Below are 24,529 nucleotides of genomic sequence, written 5' to 3' on the forward strand. Positions count from 1 at the left end.
ACAGCAGGGCAGAGGAATGTGCCCCGCTGCCCCCCCAAAACAGGATGTGGGGCAAGCAGCAGCAACAGCGGCCGGGAGGTGCCGCCCCCGCCAACCACAGCGGACCCGGGCAGAGCCGGCGCCAGCCCCGGGGCGTGGAGCCGACACCTGTCGGGGAGCGCTGCCAGGTCAGCCCTGTCCGCCGGCCAGGCCAGCCTCACTTGATCCTCCTCCTCCACCCACGGCCGGTGAGCTGCGTCGCCGGCCACGCTCAGGGCCCACGAGGGGCCACGCGGGCCCCCAGGGCCCAGCCAGGCACCGTGGATGCCGGGAAGCGGGCACCTGGCCAAGTGACAGGTAAACAAACCATGAGCAAACACCAGAGCCTGCCCGAAGGTCCCCAGGGGCAGCGGCTCAGCCTGCGCAGAGGTGGAGGCAGCCGGCCTGGCCTGCGCCGCGAGCCACGCGGCCTCCTTCCCTTCCGCTCCCCCGCGGTGAGGAACACCGGGGAGCGACGCCCTGCCTACCCCCTGCCTACCTTCCGTCATCCGTGACACTCGTCCCCAAATACGAATGGGGATTTTTTTTTCCTGGCTGGCAGAAATTTGGGTCATTTGAAACTTTCCACTTTGTACTTTTCTTCATGCCTGAATCTCCTATGATGGGTTTGTATTATTTTTACAAAAACAATTAAAAAAATTAAAAAAGAAAAGCTGGTGGACGACAGCAGCTCCTTGGAGGAAAACCCAATCACAGTCCTCTCCCCTTGGACGATTCCCTAAGGACAGAGCTCTCTGCGCACTGTCCCATCTGTGCCCCCAGGCCCGCCAAGGTCCCCGGCGCACCCGGTGAGTGTGTGTGCAAACAGCCTCGCATCAGCACACAGCAAAGGCTTGTCTTTGTAAAGATGTCCTTTCAAAAAGCTCGAGGCACACGATTCCTGCAGATAGGTGTGCACACCCGGAGGAGACTGCGGCCGAATTTCCACCACCTGGGCGCGCCGGTACCAGCACCCAGCTCAGGGCCAGGACGCCCAGGGCCGCAGCCGCTGACCTCCCCGCCAGGGCATCCACGGGCCTGAGGCTGGCAGGGCCGCTAATGACCCCCCGCAGGATGGGCAAGGAAGTCAGGGAAATTCCACCGCGTTCTCATCAGCCTCCAACCGAACGGAGCGTCTCCTTCCACGAGGTGTTGGCAGGGCCTGTGGCCACTTCCACTTTCCTTTACACCTGTACCTCAAAATGCCACGAACGCCCTCCGCCAGACTTGCTGCCAGATCTTATTAGTTAACACGTTAACAGAGATGCACACTCGTCACTCTACCAGAAATCTGGTTTTTGATAAGTGTTTTGATAAGGATTTCAGTATAGTTGGTTTCCTTTTTAATCATATGTGCATTGTTCTGCCTTGAAGGTGCGAACCTGGGATGGCAGAGAAAGGCTATGGCCCCGCGAGTTTGGCCCCTGTTGAGTGCGACCTGGGTACCCCGTCTTCAGGCCCCGCTCGGGTTCCTCACCTGGACCACGAGACGTGGACAAGGGGTCCCCTGGCTGCCTTGGGACCAGGCTGCCCACCGCGGGCCCGGCAGGCTCCACCAGGTCCTGCTGTGACCCACAGGCGCAGAGCCACCTCGAGGAGCCAGGCCCAGGCCTGGGGGCAGACGGGGGGCAGCTGTCCGGGCTGTGCGTCCACTCCCTCGCCCTCCCCAGCCCCCTCCACACCAAGTCTGATGAGGGGGCCTGGCTCTCAGGAGAGATGCTAGCCAGCTGGTCTGTAGCAGCCTCCACGCCCCCCAGCAGCCCCCAACCCCCACGTCCCCCAGGTGAGCCCCCACACACCCCAGCTGAGCCTCTGCACCCCCAGCAGCCCCCACAGCCCCAGGTGAGCCCCCACACCCCCAAGTTGAGCCCCTGTGCCCCCAGCAGCCCCCACGCCCCCAGCTGAGCCCCCATACCCCCCAGCAGCTCCCACAGCCCCCAAACCTCCCGCAACCCCCAGCTGAGCCCCCACACCCTCCAGTAGCCCCCACGACCCTCCCAGCCCCCAAAGCCCCCAGATAAGTCCCTATACCGTGCCCCCCAGCTGAGCCCCCACACCCCCGAGCTGAGCCCCCCGCTAAGCTGCCAGCAGCCCCCACAATCCCCCCGCCGCTGAGCCCCCACTCCCCCAGCAGCCCCCACAACCCCCACAGCCCCAGCTGAGCCCCCACTCCCCCAGCAGCCCCCACGCCCAGAGGAAACTTCCTGTTCCCAGGCAGCCCGCCAAGACTCTCCCTTGTCCCCGGGCCCCGCGAGCGGCTCTCGGTGCGTGGCAGGGTCTGCTCTGGCCCTTGTTCTCCTGCCGCCGGCACCTGGCTCCAGGCCTGCCCGTCCTTCAGCAGGTCAGGGACTTCACCTGACCTGGCCAAGCCTGGCTGAGCTTCCGCGGAAGCCAGGGCGGGGAGGGCTCCAGTGCTGTGGGGCCACAGCCCTCTGGCGGAGCAGTCGGGCCCCGGCTTTGGGGGGCCACCCGGCAGAGGAGGCCACGGCGAGACACCGCCTGAGCGGGCGCCCCCTCACCAGCTCCAGCATGCCAGGGGGCTGGGCGCGGCTGCAGTCTTTGGCTGCTAGCTCCTCTGGCTGCGCCCGGCGCCGTAACCTCAGACAGCTTCTCCTCCTGCACCAGCTTCTCCGTGGGGGCGGGCCCTGCAGCTGGCCTTTCTTCCCAAGGCTGGTTTCCTTCCCCGGAGGCCCCTACTCCCTCCGGCCCTAAGTTCCTCTCCATGGTTCTGGGATGCTTCTCTCCTGAAGCCCTGCTGGACCGAGCGAGAAGGAGCCACCGTGAAGCTGCTTCTTCACGCGGTTCCTCCCGGCACCCTTCCTTCTGTGGGCACAGCACGGCAGTGGCTTCCAGGCAGACCCCACTGCCACCCCACACGTGCAGCCCCACTGCTCCGGCCCCCTCCCTGCCCTGACCCTAGCAGCCACGCAGTCGCCCCCAGGTGCCGTGGGAGCCTCCTCCAGGAGGCCCCTCCTTTGCCCTGGGAAGCTGGACCGCACCCAGCCCTTGACCCCTTCCTGGCCTCAGCTGGTCTCCTCCCAAGGCCTGAGGCCCCTTTGTAAGGCAGGGCTGGGCCCCCTCCTCCCACCTCTGAACCGGAAGTGTGGGCGTTCACGTCAAGGCAGACAAACTGGAGAAGAGTATCGACGGCTCACACCAGAAGGTGGACCCTGCGCGGTCTTCTCTGGTTGTCCTTCAATTGGCCTTCCTAAAGGAAGAGTTCCTTAAAGCATGGGGCACACAGCTGGCGCTCAATCAATGCTGGCTGCAGAGTGCCACAGCGGGAACGGCCTCGAGCCCGGAGTACAGCTGTGGGTGCTCTCTGGGGTGGAGGATGGAGGGACAAACTCATCCTGGCCTGAACACAAAGTCCCGGGCAACAGGATGGCCAGTCACCGGGGACGGGGTGCTGACTCCAGCTGCTCCCCTCCCCCTGCAGCCTCCGCCTGCCCAAGAGGCAGGCACACTCCAGGGTCCTGAGTCATGCCTGGCATTTGGTCGCCTTGGAAGCACCTTGGAATTGAAGCCTCTGGAGCAACACGTGAAGAATATTCTTTGCTGTGTAAATGTACGCAACGTGCCCTGTGGGTGTGGTTCCCGGGCTGCCCAGGAACCCGTGGCCTCCTCAGCTCTGCTCCTCTCTCTGGCCCTGCAGTCTGGGGAGACCTGGGGTTCCCACCTTTGTCCCGGCTCCCTGGCAGCCTTCATACTTCTGAAGGAAGGGGCTCAGGGAGAAGGTGGGGCCCTCGAAGCAGGCGGAGACCCCAGCAGCTCCCTGGGGCTCCGCCCGTACTCAGTGGGGGGCCCCCCTTCTGCCCCATTAAGGTTGATGGGAACCACGGAGAGGACTGGTCTGGGGGCTGCTGGACAGACTGGAGGATGGAAGGAGGGGAAGCGTGACAAGCTGAAACTTGCTTCCAGGAAGCCACAGGACCCCAGTGTGGAGCTAGAGCTAGAGACGGCTCGGGCTCCCTGAAACCCCCACTAGCTGGAGCTCCCGGCTCAATCCTTACAAGGCAACTTTATTTCTTCCTTGAGGGGAACACGTCAACTAACTAAACCCAACTCCTAGACGCACTTCATTAAATGATGGATCCAGTGAACATTTAATGAGTGCTTACTATGTACATGAAATGAAGTTTATAGACTCCATAGGAAATGAGCTCACAGATTCCACGGGAAATGAGCTCACAGACAACACAGGAAACTAGTTCATAGACTACCTAGGAAATAAGCTCATAGACTCTACAGGATATGAGCTCAGATATCCCCAGAAATGAGCTCACACATGCCATAGGAAATGAGCTTACAGACTCCATAGGAAATGAGGTTATAGACTACAGGAAATGAGCTCATAGACTCCATAGGAAATGAATTCATAGATACCACAGGAAATGAGCTCATAGACTACATGTGAAATGAGCTCACAGACAACATAGGAAACTAGTTCATAGACTACGTAGGAAATGACCTCATAGGCTATATAGGCAATGAGTTCATAGACTACATAGGAAATAAGTTCATAGACTACACAGGAAATGAGCTGAATATACAGGAAATGAACTCATAGACTACACAGGAATTAAACTCACAGATTCCATAGGAAATGAGCTCATAGCCTACACAGGAAATGACCTCAGAGACTACATAGGAAGTGAGCTCACAGTCTCCTCAGGAAATGAGTTCATAAACCCCACAGGAAATGAGCTCACAGATTCCATGGGAAATGAGCTCACAGATAACACAGGAAACTAGTTCATATACCACCTAGGAAATGAGTTCACAGACGCCACAGGAAATGAGCTCACAGATTCCATGGTAAATGAGCTCACAGACTACATAGGAAATGAGTTCAAAGACTCTATGGGGGCGGCAGACTTGGCCCAGTGGTTAGGGCGTCCGTCTACCACATGAGGGGTCCGCGGTTCAAACCCCGGGCCTCCTTGACTCATGTGGAGCTGGCCCATGCTCAGCGCTGATGTACGCAAGGAGTGCTGGTCCACGCAGGGGTGTCCCCCGTGTAGGGGAGCCCCACGCACAACGAGTGCACCTCATGAGGAGAGCTGCCCAGTGCGAAAGAAAGTGCAGCCTGCCCAGGAATGGCGCCGCACACACGGAGAGCTGACACAAGATGACGCAACAAAAAGAAACACAGATTCCCGTACCGCCGACAACAGAAGTGGACAAAGAAAATGTAGCAAATAGACACAGAGAACAGACAACTGGGGTGGGGGGGGGGGAAGGGAGAGAAATAAATAAATAAAATAAATCTTTAAAAAAACAAACAAAGGAAAAAAAACAACAACCAAGACTCTATAGGAAACGAGCTCCCAGACTCCATGGGAAACAAGCTCACTGACTCCAAAAGAAACTAGTTCATAGACAACATAGGAAACTAGTTCATAAACTACGTAGGAAATGAGTTCATAGATGACATAGGAAATGAGCTCATAGATTATACAGGAAATGATGCCACAAATGCCATCAAACACAGTTTAAAATTCTCTGCCCGTCCTCCAGGCCTTCCCCCTGCCCATGCCGGCCCACCCTGGCTGGCTGTTCCTTCCCTTCTCTGTGTTCCAGGCACACCCCTGACCTGCCTCATCACAGGGCAGAGTCGTTTACACCCGTTGGCCTCTTGGCTTGTGTCCTGAGCCCCCAAGGCCCTGGCCCAGCCAAGGGGACCACACACACCCGCTGACTGGGTGAATAAGTGAATAATGAATGAACAAGTGCCAGCTCAACCTGCTTCTCGCCCAGCCTCTCACTCACACTGTGACCGCAGACAAAGCCGCACCCTCATTTATGGACCTCTCTCCCAGAGAGGCCCGCGGGCGTCCTCCACCCCAGGTGACTGCAGCTGGACTGGTCAGGAAGAGGTTGTGCTGGGGAAGGGCCCCAGACCCACCGGCTCTCTTGTAAGAGGAGACACGGGCTCAGGCGAGCCGTGGACCGAGGAAGCACGTACGAGTCCAGGGGCAGCCCAGAGGCTGGAGGGGACAGGGCAGGGGTCCCCAGCCTTCAGAGGAGTGTGGCCCGCTGCCCCCTGGCTGTAAGCCGCCCAGCTTACTGGGCCCCAGGAAGCCCACCCTTTCCGGACCCCATTCCCAGGCACTGGGCCAAGGGTCGTCTCGGCAGGACTGTGGCTCCCGCGTGCTGCTCGTGGGTCACCTCGTCTCGCCCTTGCAACTCATAAAGGGAGGTGACTGCCGTGCCCGTTCAGACGGGAGCCCTGAGGGGCGCAAGCGACCCCGTGGGGTCAGCGCCTGACCGCTGGGCTTCCCGGCTCCACCGGCACAGCCAGCTGCGAGGAAGCGCCCTGACCGAGCGCCTGGGAGAGCCTCGCCACGCTGGTGCCCCCACGGCAGCCTGCCTGCGCCCACGTGTGAGCAGAAGCTCCCACGGAGACCTGGCCGATTTCTGCCCGTGCCCAAGCAGTCAGCAGTTTCCCAGGCAGAAACGACTCCCCAGCAGTTTTCCTCAGCTCAGGCCCAGCGTGCGGGCGCCCACCAGGCGCGGTTCCTGAGCCCTGGAGCACACTGGCCTGGGCGTGCTGTTCAAGGTGCACGCCAGCGGCCAACGGCTGGTACGATAAAGAACGCCAGCCAGGCCACTCACATGTTTAAATATTGATCAGGGTCAGAACGGTAATATTTGGGGCAAGCAGACGTGGCCCCTAGAGAATTTTAAACTGCCTGTGTGATGGCATTTGTGGCTTCTGTTCTGTTTACCGGATGGAGCTGCCACAGAGCTCCAGCCATGAGCCCTGACCCTGCTTCTGCCGGGCCTCAGGCTGGCCCCCGGGGGGGTGGGGGCAGCAGGAGGCGAAGGGGAGCTGTTCTCAGCAGGCCAGGAGGCCTGGCGGTGGGTGTGGGTGGCTGTGGGGGCTCAAGCCACAGGGTGGGATCATGGAGGGGTGGGGCTGGGGGCAGCGCTAGCCGCCTGTTGCAAGAGTTCCCTCCTGCCCAGGCTCGCGGGGTGGCCGCTGTGGCTTGTGGCCTCACATCCAGGTTCCTGCTCCCAGATCAAAGGCGCAGGGGCACGCATCTGCACGGCAGCTCCCACCCAAGGACTCCACTCCGTTGAGGCTGCCGGGCGTTAACCCTGTCCAGTCTGGAGCCACGACCCAGCTGGGGGATGGCTCCCGGGACACCGTCCTGCCGGCCGCCCCGCTGCCTCCGGGTATCTGGGCGAGCCGTCCCCTCCCTCCTGGAGCACGGCTGGGGATGCCCTTGTTTACACCGTCTGCGTGGCACCCCTCCCAGCGCCCCAGCTGCAGCTCATGCAGATGAAGGGAAATCCCCACCTGCTGGCTGTCAAGGGTGCCCGGGGAAGGACCGAGCCTGGGGTCCTGGAGTAGCCCCACCCTGCAGATACGGTGACCGGGGCATGGAGGTGGGTGCCTTGGGATGGGGGTGGGGGGCCCACCTCCCGAGGACAAGCTGGCCTGGGGGAGCACCTGCTCCCCAGCAGGACTCCAGCCCCACGGCCTCCTCCTTCCCGCCCCCCAGGCCCCACAGCAAGGACAGGGCACTGAGGTTGGCAGCAGCTCATTCATCTCACGGATGTCCAGGCCCCAGGCCCTCCAGGCCCCCCCACAGGGCACAGGCACCCCCTTCCCCAAAACCGGTCTTCTCACGCCATTTACCAGTCCATGCCTGAGGGGTGTCTGTGCGTGCACGGTCTCCAGGCCCCGGAGGACCCAAACCTGCTCAGCCACCTGGGGTGCTCCTGCGGCAGCCCCCCCACTGTGTACACGCAGGGCAGGGGGGCGAGAGGGGCTGCCGGCCCAGGAACCGGGCGCCCAGGTCTCTAGCTCTGCTCCTTCCAGCTCGTTCTTCTCAATACCTGGGCTGGAAAAAGGCTCTGTATGACTGTGCACTGCTGTCATGGCAACCAAGGCATGTACGGGGCACCTACTGTGTGCACTGAGGGGGATGGAGTGCCCCAGAGAAATCAAAGCCCCCCTCTGGGGTCTCACAGGAGTTCAGCCAATCCACAAACATCTACGCTGTGCGGCATGACAGGGGAGCTGAGCGGGCAGCCTGTTCCCTGATATGCCTTTTAAGATTGAGGCATAATTTACATACAATAAAGCACACGGATTTTAGGTGCACAGTCGGCTGAGCTGGGACAACTGTCATGCTAAGACAGTGGGCTCCGCCCTGCCGAAGGCGGTCACACAGCGCAGCTCTGCCCACCCCGGCGTCGGAGGCGGGGCCCTCGGCGGGGACCTTCCCTCAGGCTCTTTGCCCAATGGAATATTTTTGGGACTTTTACTTCATTTGTTGGCGAGCGCCACTGAAACCACCTGAGTGACGCGCTGTTGCCACCTGAGGCAAATTTTAACTCAGTTGTGGCAGGTGAGGGCTGAAAGGCACCCAGAGCCCGGCCTCCTGGGGACCCCGAGGGAGCCGCCCTCTCTTCTGGTGCTTCCTGCATCTCCCCAGCTCAGTGGGCAGCGCGGCCCGGGTGCAGTCTGGGCTGCGTCCTCCAGCCAACGGCCGGCCGGGCTGGGCTCTGGGGGCGCTGGCGGGCCACGGCCTCCCTGCTCCCGGCACCCGGGTGCCCCTGGGCTGGGCCGGGCTCTGGGGGCGCTGGCGGGCCACGGCCTCCCTGCTCCCGGCACCCGGGTGCCCCTGGGTTGGGCTCTGGGGGCGCTGGCGGGCCACGGCCTCCCTGCTCCCGGCACCCGGGTGCCCCTGGGTTGGGCTCTAGAGGCGCTGGCGGGCCACGGCCTCCCTGCTCCCGGCACCCGGCTGCCCCTGGGCTGGGCTCTGGGGGCGCTGGTGGGCCACGGCCTCCCTGCCCCCGGCACCCGGGTGCCCCTGGGTTGGGCTCTGGGGGCGCTGGCGGGCCACGGCCTCCCTGCTCCCGGCACCCGGGTGCCCCTGGGCTGGGCTGGGCTCTAGAGGAGCTGGCGGGCCACGGCCTCCCTGCTCCCGGCACCCGGGTGCCCCTGGGCTGGGCTCTGGGGGCGCTGGCGGGCCACGGCCTCCCTGCTCCCGGCACCCGGGTGCCCCTGGGCTGGGCTCTGGGGGCGCTGGCGGGCCACGGCCTCCCTGCTCCCGGCACCCGGGTGCCCCTGGGCTGGGCTCTGGGGGCGCTGGTGGGCCACGGCCTCCCTGCTCCCGGCACCCGGGTGCCCCTGGGCTGGGCCGGGCTCTGGGGGCGCTGGCGGGCCACGGCCTCCCTGCTCCCGGCACCCGGGTGCCCCTGGGCTGGGCCGGGCTCTGGGGGCGCTGGCGGGCCACAGCCTCCCTGCTCCCGGCACCCGGGTGCCCCTGGGCTGGGCTCTGGAGGCGCTGGCGGGCCACGGCCTCCCTGCTCCCGGCACCCGGGTGCCCCTGGGCTGGGCTCTGGAGGCGCTGGCGGGCCACGGCCTCCCTGCTCCCGGCACCCGGGTGCCCCTGGGCTGGGCTCTGGGGGCGCTGGCGGGCCACGGCCTCCCTGCTCCCGGCACCCGGGTGCCCCTGGGCTGGGCTCTGGGGGCGCTGGTGGGCCACGGCCTCCCTGCCCCCGGCCCCCGGGTGCCCCTGGGTTGGGCTCTGGGGGCGCTGGCGGGCCACGGCCTCCCTGCTCCCGGCACCCGGGTGCCCCTGGGCTGGGCTCTGGAGGTGCTGGCGGGCCACGGCCTCCCTGCTCCCGGCACCCGGGTGCCCCTGGGCTGGGCTCTGGGGGCGCTGGCGGGCCACGGCCTCCCTGCTCCCGGCACCCGGGTGCCCCTGGGCTGGGCTCTGGGGGCGCTGGCGGGCCACGGCCTCCCTGCTCCTGGCACCCGGCTGCCCCTGGGCTGGGCCGGGCTCGGCTGACAATGGACTCCCGAGCACAGAGGCCAAGGCCGGACACTGTGGCTTTGTGCTCGCCTGGACGCTGCCCCTTCGCTCCGCTCGATGAGGCCGGGCCCTGCCGGCCGCTGGCCGGCCCCTCCTACCTGAGCCGTGCCGGACCCTCCCAGCGGGCTGGGGGCCCTGCTGGAGCTGGATTGCCTGCCCCCACCGACTGTCTCGTTAAAGGGCCTCCTGAGCCAGGCTCCTCTTCACACAGAACTTCGAGGAATCAATATCCGCCAGAAAGGAGTTTTACCAGCCTCCTGGTGCCAGGAGCCTGCTACTGTTCAAAACCCACTCCCAGGAACACAGAGGCTGCCTGGGCCAGGCCAGGTGGGCTGGGGACCACGGCCCTGGCTCAGCCCTCTGCGCCCGTGTCAGCGCCGGCTTCGACACCCACATGTGCACCCGTGTGACCTTGAGCCGACGGGGTGACCAGCGCCGCCGCAGCCTCCCAGGCCTGCGAGGAGGGGAGTGGAAGCCTTTGGCGAGGACGGCAGGCCCTCGAGCGGGCCAGGGGCCTTCGGGGCCCACCCAGTCCGGAGAGCGGGGTCCCCTCACTCGCTAATGCCCTGCGGGCACTTGCCATGGCCTCCCTGGGAGATTTAACCAGGAAGAGGGAAGAGAGAGGACGAGAAAGGACTCAGGCTGGGCTGAAGCCGTCCCCCCTTTCGCCTCCCCAGTTCTCTGCTCCGCCGACAGGCCCCGGAGGCTGCCCCGTCGCCAGCCTCACGTCCTTGCCATGGGCAGGCATCTCGCTGGCCCCAGGTGGGCCTGGGAGGCCCTGAGGATCCGCTGTCACCTGTTGTGTCTTTCCAGAGCAGTGAACAATGAGGGACGGGCAGGAGGGGTGGACAGGTCGTCCCACCAGGGCCGGTCTCCTTTGGGCCCGGGGCACGCCAGGTGCCCCCCCCAGGAAATGGAGCGGCAGGCGTGCCTCAGGACGCCATGACTGCGCAGGAACAGGTGAGGGTGAGCTTCAAGGGTCGGCGGGGCAGGAGGCCCCCGTGCCGTGAGGCTGCCCCCACTGAGCCGGTTCCGGACTCCCTCACCCATATGGGGGTCCACGCCCCAGGAGCTGACGTGGGGTCTCTATAAATAGTGCCCATTCCATATTGATCATCTTAAAAAGACACGGTATGTTCTAGGTTCATGGAGAGGAAAGTTGGATCTAAAAATAGTCTTGTTCCCAGGAACCGCTGCCAGCCCCAGGCGAGCGGTGGAAGCCGTGCCTGGAAGGGGCAGTCGGAAGGGGCAGCCCGTCGAGGGGGTGGGCCTGCAATCACAGGCTAGAACCTCCCACCCACGCCCCGCTCCCTCGGTCCAGCCACAGCAGCAAACCCGGCACTTGCTTCTGCCTCGGGGCCTTCTCTCTGGGGGCCTCCCAAGGATCGGTTATTCCTTGTTTCTCCCGCCTCAGGGCAGTCGCCTCCTCCACAAGGCCCTTCTGACCCATGAGACTCCCTCTCTCCATCGTGTCATCCTGTCCAATTTCCTTCAAGCACTGGTCACGATCTAAACGCATCGTGCATGCTTGTTTAGTGGTGTCCAGGCTCTGCCCCTTGTACGTGAACCCCTCAAGCGCAGCTACCACACCCACCCTGTATGCCCTCGAGAACCTTCCAGGCACAGCGTAGTGGACCACCCCATCCCCCCGCTGAGCCCTGCTTCGGCCACTGCCTCAGGCCAGGCTGGAGGAAGTCCAGGCTCATCCTGCAGCCCGCCAGCGGGGGCTGCCCTGCTCGCTGCGGCGTCTGTCCCTGCCCACAGCTGCCCGCTGGCTCTGCCTCCTCCCGGCTCTGCCCCTGGACGGGTTCAGCCACCCCCTCCTGCCTCTTCGACCATCACACTCTTTGGAAGGGCTGTCTACACTTGCTCACCTCTGCTCATGCCTCAACCACTCCATTCTCCTTCCACCCAGCTGTCATTCTCACCCAATCGTTTGTTCATTCATTAATTAATTCATTCGTTCGCTCGGTGACGATTCGTCTATGCCGGGCACATTTGTGGGTGCAGAGAGGGAAATATCTCACGCCAAGGTCATCAGCGCCCTCACTGCTAATCTAACTGCTTTATAAATTATTCATTCTTTTTTTTTAACCTACCCATGAACACTTCTCAGAACTTATCTTCTTAACTCTCATCAGAAAGAAACAGGTGACCTCTCCCCCCTTCCTGGAACAAGTGCTTCTGCGAGCCTCCCACTCGGTTTCCTCCCGCCCTCCGGCTGCTCCTTCCCAGGCGCTTTGAAGACTTCTCCGTGGACCGCCGGGGGCTCAGCGCCTTCCCTTTTGCCCTCCACTCTGGTGCACGTTAGACTTCCCCGGGCGGCTCAGACTCGGGGTAGGGACTGGGCACGGGTCATTTTTAAGAAGCGTCTCTCCCAGTGATGCTGATGTGGCCAGGGTTGAGAGCCCCAGCCTGCCCTCCCCCCCAGGGCAATCTAATTCTCCACAGCGGCTCACGTTACCAGCCCCTGCGTGCCCTACGAGTGTCCACTCCGGCCCGGCCTCCTTCCTGGAACAGCAGACCCTTCTCTCTGCTGGACGCCAGCATCTCTGGACGCACAGCAGGGCCGGCTTGAGTCCCTGAGACATCTGTCACTTCTCCGTTCTTCCGACCTGCCTTCCCCCTCAGCGTGCTGCGCGTAGGGAGCTGTCAGGGGTGGGGAGGGGGCGGGTCCCTCCAGAGAAAGAAGACAGGCCTGTCTTCGTCATCCTGTGGCAGGGTCTGCCCTGGGAGGTGGGCAGCACAGCGGCGGCCACTGGGACCAGACCAAGCTCTGCTCCCAAGTTAGCAGACATGCAAGCGCCTTCACCCAGACGCCGTGTCTCGCCGTCTGTGAAATGGCCGTCGGCGTGGTCTGTCGCAGGGTGGCGCGGATTCGCCACCCCCCTTGAACACTTCGTGTGATGCCCGGCACACAGAGGGCGCTCAACGAACGCTCGCTATCTTCAGTACCCTTCTGAGGATAAGCTCCCGACTCCTTAGCAGAGCTCACAGGGCCCCCGTGACTGGGGCGGTGGCTGTGACTCACACCGGGGGGCCCAGCAGGTCCTGCTGGACCAACAGGTGGGCGGCCTGAGTCCTCTGTGCTTTGGCACAGGCTGGTGCTCGTGGTGGGAATGCCCGACCATGTCTCCCAGCCCTCACCTCGGAAAACTCCTATTCATCCTTCGAAACCCAGGCGGAAGGTTTCGTGTGTTAGTGAGAGACCTTGCCCTTCCTGACCGGAGGTCCCCACCTCTTCTCTGAGTGGGCTCTGGAAAGCCCTGACAGTCCTGAGGCAGCAGGAACCTGCCTTCTGTGAAGGGAACACAGTCCGGCATCTACCGCTGCCCAGGCCGCCAGAGTCCCTCCTCCTCGGGTGCCCTGCCTTCTCCCCAGCCGTGTCCAGTGCTCCCACCCCGCTCGAGCTCCACGCTGAGGGAATCACTGCTGGACTGAGTGCCACACAGAGGGCCTGGCACCCAAGGCAGTGCGGCCACCCGTGCCCCCCCCAGCTGGGCGCTGGCTCCGGGCACCCAGGGCCAGGCTGCTGCTCAGCTCCTCTCCGGTCAGCCCTGGGCCAGCTGGGCCCTTGGGAAGCAGCTCGAGGGAGTTCACTGCGAGGGAAGCCCCAAACGAGCGACTCTCCGGGTGACCTTGGATAGTCTTTGACCCCTCTAGGCCCTGGTTTCCCCCTTCCAGGAGGCCCCTTCAGCAGAGGCTGAGCACTCCAGCAGGGTCTACACCCGGGCCGCCCTCTGGCCGCGCTCGTGGGGCTGGAGCGCGCAGCCTGCCCCATCCCACCTGCTCGGGGCCCACCGGCACCCCAGCCTCTGCCGGGCCCTGCACACCAGGGAGAGCCAGTCCCGGACGTCTGCCTCTGGCTCCCGAGGGGCTGCGCAGGGCCTGGCTGGAGGAGAGGGGGCAGCTGGGGGATCAGCACCAGCCCGACCTCACCGCCCCGCGGGGAAGGAACCAAGGGACGAACGCAGGGCCAGCCTCAGCCGCCTCGGATTCGCTGCGCCGGCCTCCAACAGGTGCTCGCCAGGCGGCTCGAGCGGGGTCTTGTTTCCAGTATGACAGCCCCTTCCCTCCACTCCCCCGGCCCCCACCGGCCCTCACCCCTCGGACAAGGCTAAGCACCTCCACTTCCTCCCAGGGGCCGCCAAAACGATCGAATAACAGCCGACAAGAGCCGCCCGGCCTCGGGTCGGCGCCAGGAGCCGGGCGGAGCTGCCCGAGCCCAGCGCGCGGAGGTGTCCGCGCCTTGAGGGCGCAGAGACCAGCGAGCAGAGATGCGGCCCCGCTCGGGCGCCAGAGGACCCCGAGCTCTCCCCACGGTCAGCGCAGATAGGGCGCACACGTAGACACCGCCCCCCCGCTCCGGGTGGCAAGGAGCGCTCTCCCGGGTCTTGCTCCTCAGAGAGGACACCGCCAACGGACGGCTCCCCGAGGCCCTGAGAACAGGGGTGCTCGGCCCCTCCCCCCACGCCCTGCCCGGCCCCCCGGCTCTCCGGAGCCACACTCACTGCGCGTCCAGCCTCCGCGCTGACCTTGGGGTCTCCGGCCCGGGAATCCGGGTCCCAAACCCAGACCCTCCCGGAGCCTGCGCCAGGGTCCGCGGGGAAGCCCGGGCCGCAGCTCCCCCTCCCCCGGCCCTCGAAAGCGCTCTGGGAAACCCGGAAGGAAAGGGAAGGGAAGGGGGGCGCGCGGCGATTCAGACGCCCCCCCCGCCCCCACAGCGGGATCCCTTCCAGTCGGGCCGATCTGCGCCCCCTTTTCCTTCCCTCCCACCCTCGGGGGCAGTGATGGGGGAGAGCGCGGCCAGGCTGACCCGGGACAGGGGAGGGGGCGCGCAGGGGCTGCACGCTCCGGCTCGGGGCGGAAAGTTGGTGGCTACAGTCGGAGGGGCTCCCGCCCGGCCGGGGCTGCCCGGCGCGGGGGCGCTTGCCTACCTGCCGGTTCCCGCCGCCCGGCCCCGGGTGGGCGGCTGCGGCGCGTGCGGACTCGGCTCGGGGTTCGGGGCACTGGGCGCGGGCTCAGCGGCCCCGGGGGCGCGATTCCCGCATCCCACGGGCGCCGCCGCCGTCTCGGCTCCGGGCTCGGTGCGGGCTCCGGGGCTCTGCCGGCGGCGCGGGCGCGGGCTGGGGGCGGGGTCGGGGGCGGGCCCCGCCTGGGCTCGGCCTGGGGCTCGGGGCCCCGGGCTGGCTCCGCCCCAGGGCCGCGCGCCCGCGGTTCCCCACGTGGCGCTGCGCCCGCCCGGAGGGTGCACGGCGGCGCCCGCCGGGGCGCACGCCCCACGCTCGCCCGGGGCGCCCCCACCCCAACGCCGACCGGGCCGCTTTGCCTCCGAGAGCCACCCACGCGGACGCACGCACACCCCGACAAGCGTGGGCTCGCACGCCGGGACACGACAGCTGCCCACGCAAACCCATGACTGGGGAGCCTACACCAGACGCCCATCCGCGCTGTCACGACACACAGCTGCACGGACACGGAAATGTGCGCCCACGGACACCGAGACAGACAGACACCCCATGGACAGACAGACACGACATTGACACATTGACACTGAGACAGACACCCCCGTGGACAGACAGACACGACACTGACACACTGACACAGACAGACAAGCTCAGGGACACCCCGTGACTCAGACATGCACCACCACACTCTGCGGGAGACCCACGCAGACAGCGGTAGACGCCCTGACACACACCCCCGGTTGTAGACGGCGGGCAGGTGCGCTCAGCCATCGCCTGCCCCGCAGGGCGCACGTGCTGTCTCAGACACTGCCACGCGCTTGCACACGTCCCGGGGACCACGAGCCTGACGCTGAGCAGGGCTGGCCACACGCCCAGCGCCCCCAGGAGCGACCCCAGGCCAGGGGCAACGGTGGCAGGGAGGGGAGGGGCCGCTGCCCACGGCTGCCGCAGGGCACGCACGTGTGCACACAGCTCGTGTCTCCTTCTGCGGCAGAACTTTCCTTTCTCTTCTGCCGGTTTTCAAGGCCTCTGGAGGGCAGAAGCATTCCAGGTCTCTTCTCTTAGGGTGCGGAGGTGCTGGGTGGGGGGGTGCAGGGACTGTGACCTGCTTTTCCCTTACTGGGATCTCGGAGTAGTCTCTTTAGGACCTGGGTGTGGGGTCCCGGGCCCCAGGTACTCTGTCAGGGGCCGTGCAGGGCCCAGGCCAAGGGGTGTTGGCCAGTCGGGTCTGGACAGACGGCCTGTTGGGGGCGGGATCCGTTTGAAAAATGGTCTAGGGGCAGGCTCAGGACACAGGGCCTTCGAGCCCTGAGTGGAGAGCAGTGGCCGGGGCCAGAGACAGATGGGCCAGTCAACCGCTGGCCGCTGGCCTCCAGCCCCCTGGCGGGCCTCAGGTTGGCCAACAGCACCCACTAGCGGCCTGAGTGGGCAGTGCCATCCTTCAGTCCGGGCCGTGGACACTGCTGTCTGGGGCATGGTTGGAAGTGGAGGACCGCGAGGGCAAAGGAGAGGTGTAGCCTTCTCTGCAAGGTGGCAGGTCGGGCCTAGAGCCCCCAGGACCCCTCTCTCCCTTGCCTTTTGGTGATGACTCCACCTGGGAGCCTGTACCTGCCAGTGGGAGGACGGGTGGTAGTGTGACCAGCTTCCAGACCCCAGAATGAAGAGTTTAAACTTCAAATGGACACGGGGCCCCTCAGGAGACAGGGCTGGGACGAAGACCACGGGGGTGGCATTGCTGACCCCTCTGCTTCACCTGCGCCAGGCAGAGGTGGGTTTTCATGTCCCTCCTTAGCGATGGGTGCTTGGATGCTCCAGCGGAGAGGTGGGCTCAGCCGCACAAATCTGCATGTGCCTGAGGGGCAGGGAGCCCATGCGAAGGGACAGCAAGAGCTCAGAGCCTGGGAGGTCCAGCCACAGTCACACGGGCTGTGGTGAGGGCAGGCCGAGCAGCGTGACGAAAGGCCACGGTGTCGGCTCGGCACCTCACTATGAGGACCCCCTCCCCTTCGCCAGACCCCATTAAATATACTGGTAATTCACCCAGTCGCAAGAGCACCATGCATTCAGCTTCCAGAAAACAATCAAAAGTTTTCTTAAAAACCAGGGCCTCCTTTTTCCCACGCCCTACCCTGGTTCAAAGTTTAGCTCATTCACATCGTGAACGATGTTCACAGCACATTGTTGTGGTGGAGCCATGGCAGACTCTTCTTTTGACTTATTTGCCTTATTTCTTTCCCTCTTACTACCATCCCCACAGCCATTCCGCTATGCAGGTCTTTGACAGTCCACACATCCTTGTAGGTACGGAGCAGTGTTGTTTGTACTTATGCAATTTCTCTTTTTACTGCCCCAGCCTACTCTTTTATTTTTTTCTGCTTCTGTTAAACTGTAGCCTACATATAGACAAGTGCACAAATCATAATCGTTTAGCCCAGGGTTTTTTCACTAGTTAAGCACATCTATGTAACCAGCACACAGATCATGAAGGTACAACTCCATATTGTGGCTTCTTTTGCTCACCACTGTGCTTCTGAGATTCATCCATGTTGCTCTCTGCAGCTGTGGTTCATTCATTCTCACTGCCACGTGGAATTCCGCTGTGTGAAAACACCACTGCCACTTCTCTTCTGCTGCTGATGGGCATTGGGGTAGCTTCTAGTCTGGGGTCACTACAAATCCACAGCTATGAACAGTCTATGTAGCAATGTTGCTGACTGTGTGTATACATTTCTGCTAGCAATCTCTTTGGGTCATAGGATTACGTTCACCTTTAGTAGATACTGCCAAACAGTTTTCCGAAGTGGTTCTACCAACTTACCCTCTATCAGCAATGAATGTGTGAGAATCCTGGTTTGTCTGCATCTTCCAACACTTGAAATTTTGGCATTTTCATTTTTACCACTTGAGTGGGTTGCAGAGGCTTCATTTCACATTGTTGTTTTAGTTGGCATTTCCCTGATGACTAGTGACAATGAGCACTTTTTCATGGCTTATTGGCCATTTGTGTGTGTTCTTTTCATTTATATAAGTGGATATTGTTTGAAATTCTGTTCTTTTTCTTATGTTTCTCCTTCAACACCTGCTTTTGAGCTCTATCTATGTTGTGGTGTAGGCAGCTGGTTCTTTGCTCTTGATAGCTGCAGAGTGTTCTGTGTGATGCTGGAAACACACTTTACGTATCCACTTACCTAGAGATGGATGGAAGATGAGAAGAGGAAGGTAAGTGGACGGAAGCGTCGTAATTGACTCGTGCTTGTGCCTTCTTCACTCTGCTAATGCCTGATGTGGGAGCAGGAGCAGGAACAAGCTGACTCAATTCTCAGGACTAGGAGGCATCTGAGAAGGTGCTGGCGCAGGATGGGCTTGAAAACTGGAGGCCTGTGCAAAGCCCACCCAAAGATCAGTAGTCCCGGAGGTGGGCTCCCTCTGGTGGGCCCCATTTGTGGGTTATCCCTGGGCTCTGGGCAGGGGACATGTAGCAGAGTGGCAGCAGGAGCAAGGAGCCTTGCTGAAAGTAAGGGGCTCTAAGGAGACTCTGGTTCCCCACCTCTGCTAGGTGACAGAAGTCTGTACATATTGCCACCAGGTAGAGGACTGGGGGATTCCAGGTTGGGAAATTGACCAGCCCAAGAAGAAAGACCTCTGGGGCCAGGCACCCACCTAGCAACCCACTCTGTAAAGCCCACCTGTCCAGAAGCTCTGCTTCCTCTGCATTCATCTTCAGCCCTCTTTTCCTTCCTGCTTCTCCTACAAAGGCTGTTTAAGCTAAATGCTTGTCTCTCCAGATTTCCTGTATCCAGTGGTCGCCATGTGATTTGGTGATGGCCAAAGAGTCGGAAAGAGATGTTTTTCGGGAAAGCATTTGCTTTTGTGATACGAGAAGACAGGAGCAGCTGGATCTCCTCTCCTCCGCCCTTCCCCCTCTTCCTGCCTTGAATGAGGACATGATGCTTGGAGCTGAGGAAACCATCTCACATCCATGATTGTGAGACCAGGAGATTTGCAGGGACATTGGTCTGATGACAGTGAACCACAGAACCAATACCTTCATACTTCTGCTCTTTGTTGAAACCATTGAGACTGGAGTCTTGTTATTTGCAGCCAGATTGCATTGGGGAGTGGGAAACTGGAAGCCCACTTGTTCCTAATCCAAACTTTTTACCAGTCCTCATGTTTTTAGCCTCACCATGCCACCCCACTTTCCAAGGCACTCAGTGCCTCCAGTCCTGGAAGCTTTCCAGGATTTTGAAGAGGGGTCCCTTGCTTTCTTTTCGCACCCCTCCCTCTGCAGCCTTGGAATTCAGCCTTCCCCTTTCTGCTAAGCCAGTTACCACTCAGACTTCCAAAAAGTTGACACATCTGCTGGTGGCTCCTCTTTCATTCTCTTTGTCCTGAAAAGGTTTATGCTTTTTAAAAAGCATTTTACTGTCATTTTAGTGAAGTTTCAAGAGATGCCTTCAACCCACTATATATTTTTAAAAGTCCCCCATTTCAATTTCTACACGAGATAATTTTAAGTAATAATCCTGTGTTATCCTTACGGTTGTCAGCATTCTCCTTGGAAGGCTCTTTGTGTTATTTTGAATGTCTGAGCTGTTGAGACTTCTGTCTTAGGAGGGTCTTACCCATGGTCAAGGGCGAGGACATGACCTGCTTCCAGAGGGGTCCGTGGTCTGATCCCTTCTTCATCCCAAGATGAGGGACAGGCCAGAGCTTTCCTCTGAGAACACACTGTCCCCGGGGAGGGCGGGGGCTGCCATCTCCTGCGTGCACCCGCAGCCCTAAGGAGCACGGCGCCCCCTCCCTCTGCCTGCTCTGCCCTGGCCCAAACGAGGAGGAGCTTCCCCTTCCTCCAGACCCTTGCCTACCGTCTGTGGAAAGTGCAGATAAACCAGACAAGTCTCCAGGGACTCAGAGTGTGCCCCAGAGTTGAGGGGGGCAGGCCTGCCCCTGCCTCTGCCCATCCCACCTCCTCCTCACGTCCTCTCTGGACATCATAGTGAGTGGGAAAGCAGGGCTGGAAGGGTCAGCGGTCTAGCTCAGGTTCATCACTTAGGGTCCCATGAACATGGATTAGACACTATTGTTCTGGACCTTAATTTACTCACATGTAAAACAAGATGATTGTCTACCCACCTCACTGAACTGTTGAGAGGATCAAACCAAACAATGTGGGAAAGTGTTTAAAAATTGGAATAAATATTTGAAGTGCACCGTTTCCTTGAAACAGACCCTGCGATGGAGATTTGCACGCAGGAGGTTTCTGGGAGATGGGCTTGGGAACGGCATCTGTCAGGATGTCTGAGGCGTGCGGGACTGGGCAGAGCGAGAAGCTGAGCTCCAGTGCAGTTGCAACAAAGGCTCAGCCAAGCCCACAGGAGCTCTGGAGCTGGGATGGCTCCTCGGAATTGTCCCAAATTGATGCCGGGTGGGGTGGGCAAGCTTTCCCACCTCCACGCCAGCCAGCCCTTGGTGACGCCGCTGTGAGCCACCAGCAGCTCCTCCCCCCTGCAGCCGGAGGAAAGAATTCCTCCATCGGGGAGAGCGGTGTGCTTGGGTGAAGCGATCCAGCTGTGTAAGAGAAGGGCCATAGATTGATTCTGCTCACAGAGACCCTTCCTGGCTTTGGGCTTTGTAGGATAAAAAGTGCCAGCCTGCGGCACTCACGTGTCTCCTGGGAATTCTGTCTCCCACTTGGCCGCCTTCCTGGCAGTGGTAGCCTGCTTGAGGCGTAGTCCACAGGGTATCCCAGTTCCACACGGGGCCTCCTTGCATCTATGTCCCATCACAGTCCAAAGAGGACATGGGGCGTCTTCGTTTGCCAGGGCTCTGTAACAAATGCCACACACTGGTGGGCTTAAACCATGGGAAATTGATCGTCTCACGGCTTGGGGGGTAGAAGTCTGAAGTCAGGGCATGGGCAGGACACGCCTTCGCTGAAGCGTTCTGGGGCTCGCGGGCAGCCTGTCTCTGCCTCCGTCATGTGGCCATCTGTCCCTCTCTGCTTCCTGTGGCCTCTACTTCTGTGTCTAGATGTCCTCTGCTTACGAGGGCTCCAGCCGTCCTGGATTAAGGCCCCGTGGTACACTTTGGCCTCATCTTAGCAGGATCTTTGAAGACTCTGTTTACGAATGAGCCCACACCTGCGGGACCTGGGGTTGGCCTTGAACACGTCTCGTGTCACCACACGTGGTCACCTGTGTGCGTCACCCTTGTCTTCTCTCGGTCTCATCAGTGCAGTGGTAGATTGGAGTGCGAGGTTCAGAGCCCAGCGCCTGACTTCAGCCCACAGGTGTTGATTTTGGCAGGGGCAGGAAGGTCAGGCACCCCTGCTTCAAAACTTATTCTCCCGTGAATATCTTCAGAGGCGTGCGTGCTGCCTCTCTCTGGGCCCCCCTTCTTGTATGCCACTTCTTCATGTACCTTCCTGGATTAGGGTCAAGCAAGCCTGTGAGGACTCGGGAGTGACACGTGGTCATGAGAACGAAGAGCTGCCAGGGCCAGGTGGGCTTGAGGCGGCTGGGGGGCAGTGGTGGTGGAGCAGCCGGGGAGCTGTGCTCACAACTGGAGGCTCCTGGAGGCTCCCCTGGACAGTGGCTGCGGCCGAGTGCGGGGTCCCCACCGGTTTTATGTTTACACCTTTAGGAGGAGGTTTTTGCTCCCACACAAACAACATGGATGAGTCCAAATGTGTTAGGCTAGATGCAAGAAGGCGGCTCGGAAGGCTCCGTACACCATGCGATTCCATTTATACGACATTCTAGAGGAGGAAACTGAAGGGACAGAGAACAGGTCCGTGGTTGCCAGGGGTTGATGGGGAAGTGGGGGCTGGCAACAAGGGGCGACGGCACCGCTCTGTTTTGTGACTGTGATGGTTTTACACGACTCTGCATTTGTCAGAACTCACAGAACTGTGCGCCATGAAGAATGAGATTGCCTGAATGTAAATTTAAAAATAAATATGTGAATAAATTTAAAAATAAATTAAGGCGTTTCTACCCTTTGAACTGCAGTGGTACTTCCTCCAGGAGTGTGCGCATGTGGGTGTGCGAGTGGGGGAGAGTCATGCTGTTCTCCCGGAGGGGCGGTCAGGGCTGCTGCTCCGAGCCGACCGAGCCCTGGACGCCGCTCACACCTGTGCTTCCACTGGAAGGCCTCGTTGCCCAGAAACAGATTCACAGACTTTGAAACAAAAGGCTGCCGGGCTTTCGGGTCATTTTCTTCCCAATGCTGCGGTGATGGAGAAGGGGGGGTGGGGCCCGCGTGTGAGTGGATCCCCATCCCACACCCAGGAAACTCTGACCTGCCCACAGCTTCCTAAGAATAAAAGCATCACGGCGCAGGCAGAGGACGGGCTGCCGGTCCCAGGGCTGCTCTGCTCACCAGGGGACGTCGGTTCCTGGTCTCCAAACGGAGGGCCTGGCGACGGAAGCCCTCGGCTGCGGAGCTGCAGCTTCTGGAGGCGCGCCGTGGGGCAGGGACGGAAGGAGGCACACGCGGGCACACAGGCGTGGCGGGGCCGTCCTGCCACCTGCCCCTGCCCCGGGTCCGGCGAGCCTGCACCTCGCTCGTCTCTGCGTTCAAACCCCAGCAAGGGTCCCCGTGGCCCTGGCGGCAAAGCGCCCACCCCACGCCGGCCTGCCCCCTCCCAGGAGAAGTGGATGCATCGAGGTGCCAGATCAGACAAGAGGATTCAGAAGACTTTGTAGGGAAATTGGCTTTTCGCTGGAAGCCAGCGCTGCAGGTCAGAGTGGGCTCCGAGTTGGCAGTGACTGGCACAGCTACCTCTCGTCTCGACTGTGTCAGCCCCTGGGGATGAGAGCCAGGGCTGGAGTGCAACGTGAACGCTGACGGGGACAGAGGCATCGCCTCCCACTCGCCTGCACAGGGCCTCAGACGTCAGCCTCTGCAGCCGCCGCTGCGCCGACAGGTGACAGCGGCCTGGGATGGGGGTGAGCTGCCCAAGGCCTTTCAGTGGCCGCGGCTGATGCTGGAGTCCCTGGGGGAGAGTCTGGGAGTATGGGACTTCCGCGGTGCTTCTGCTGGATGGAGCCAGCCTGTGACTTCCTGGGGCTCCCATTCTGGAAAGTGTTGGCCTGGCTTCCGCTTGGGCCAGCACCAGGGCACACCCCAAACCAGGCCTGGCTAGGGGAGGATAAGGAGAATCGAGGACTCGGCTCTGTTCTCTCAGGGGCCCCCAGGGTCCTGGCCTCACTACAATCCCTTTAGCTAGAACGGGGGTGGGTCCCACCTGGGGTGCGCTTTCCAGGTAGATAAACAGATAAACACCGATAGGGAGGCCTTCTCTCTGGTTGCACCTAAGCCTTCGGAGTGGACAGCACGGAGTGGCCCTCTGTCTGCCTCCTGGCACCCCCCTGGTCCAGACCAAGGAGGACACTGACCTGTATCCTCTGCAGCAGTTTGATATTATTTATGAATTCCAAAAAGAGATCTAGATTATGTTGGTAAACTGGTCTGTTCCTCTGGGTGTGATACCCTTTGATTGATTTAAATTTGGCTGAGATGCCTTTGATTAAATTATGTTAAAATTAGGGCTTTGATTCGAGCACGTCATTAGGGTGACTCAGTTTGAGTCTGCCCCCTTGGTGGGCTGTAGAAACTGAAGAACACACAGAGAAGAAACACAGGAATAGAGATAGCTCCATAGACACAACAGAGAAAACTTGATCCTGGGGCCCTGGAGAGAGAGAAGCTGTTTGCCTGAGAGTTTGCAGCTGAGGAGACCAGAGCCCTGAGCAGCTAAGAAGGCCCGGAAAGAAATTAGCCTTCAGCCTACAGCTGAGATCAGAAGAAGCTGGGACCACAGAGCCTCAAGAGAGATAGGAAGGCTGGACCCTCGTAGATATCGCCCGCCATCTTGCTTCAATATGTGGCAACAGAGTTTAGTGAGGAAGTGACCTTGAGTTGGACTCTTTAGGGCCTTGTGACTGTAAGCTTCTACTCCAAATAAATACCCTTTATAAAAGCCAATAGACTTCTGGTACTTTGCATCGGCACCCCTTTGGCTGACTAATACACCTTCTGATGCCCAGATCCCTACTACGATGGACATGTGCATCGGCACTCAGCTTCCACTCCAACATCCTTCTAACATCTTTCTGTATTCACACCAGGAAGTCAACAACTAGATTTCTTGGGCTCCTTTGAGACCTACCCTTGGGATCTGATTCAACCAACAGATGTGGCAGAAGTGATGATGTGTAACCTCTGAGGCTGTGCCTCAAGAGATCTGCATCTTCTGCTTTCACTTTTGGGGGCACTCTCTTGGAAGCCAAGTACCATGTACCGTGTCTGACTGCTCTGAGACCACCATGCGGTGAGGAAGCCCTAGCTTGCCCCAGGGAGAGAAACAGACCACGTGAAGGAGCACTGAGGCGCCGACGTGTAAGCGAAAACTTCCTGGACCTGAATGCAGCTGAGGAACGACCTGGAGGAAAAGATCCACACAGCTGGTCCCTGCCCAGATTCCTGACCCACAAACTCATGAGCCAACAAAGTGGTCATCATTTGAAGCCCATGATGTTTTGGGGTGAGTTATTTTATATCACTAGGTAACAAACACTGATTCTTGGATCACAGGTATTGTGGTGAGTTCTCTTTTTCAAATTGAGATATAATTTACATTGAATAAAATTTCAATTTGATTATATTTCTTAAACTTTATTTTTAAATAATTTCAAATTTACA

General features: G+C 60.8%; 1 protein-coding gene across 1 annotated transcript in view; it reads right to left on the reverse strand.

The window, feature by feature from the left end:
- Positions 1–14,930, reverse strand: part of SCN5A (sodium voltage-gated channel alpha subunit 5) — a 91,194-nt gene extending 76,264 nt beyond the window's left edge. Inside the window, 1 exon segment of the mRNA XM_058288930.1 lies at positions 14,792–14,930. The gene's annotated coding sequence lies outside the window, so the exon portion shown is untranslated.
- Positions 14,931–24,529: the final 9,599 nt, after the last annotated feature.

The sequence above is a fragment of the Dasypus novemcinctus genome, chromosome 26 (genome assembly GCF_030445035.2).
Source record: "Dasypus novemcinctus isolate mDasNov1 chromosome 26, mDasNov1.1.hap2, whole genome shotgun sequence".
In the NCBI taxonomy this organism is placed as follows: domain Eukaryota; kingdom Metazoa; phylum Chordata; class Mammalia; order Cingulata; family Dasypodidae; genus Dasypus; species Dasypus novemcinctus.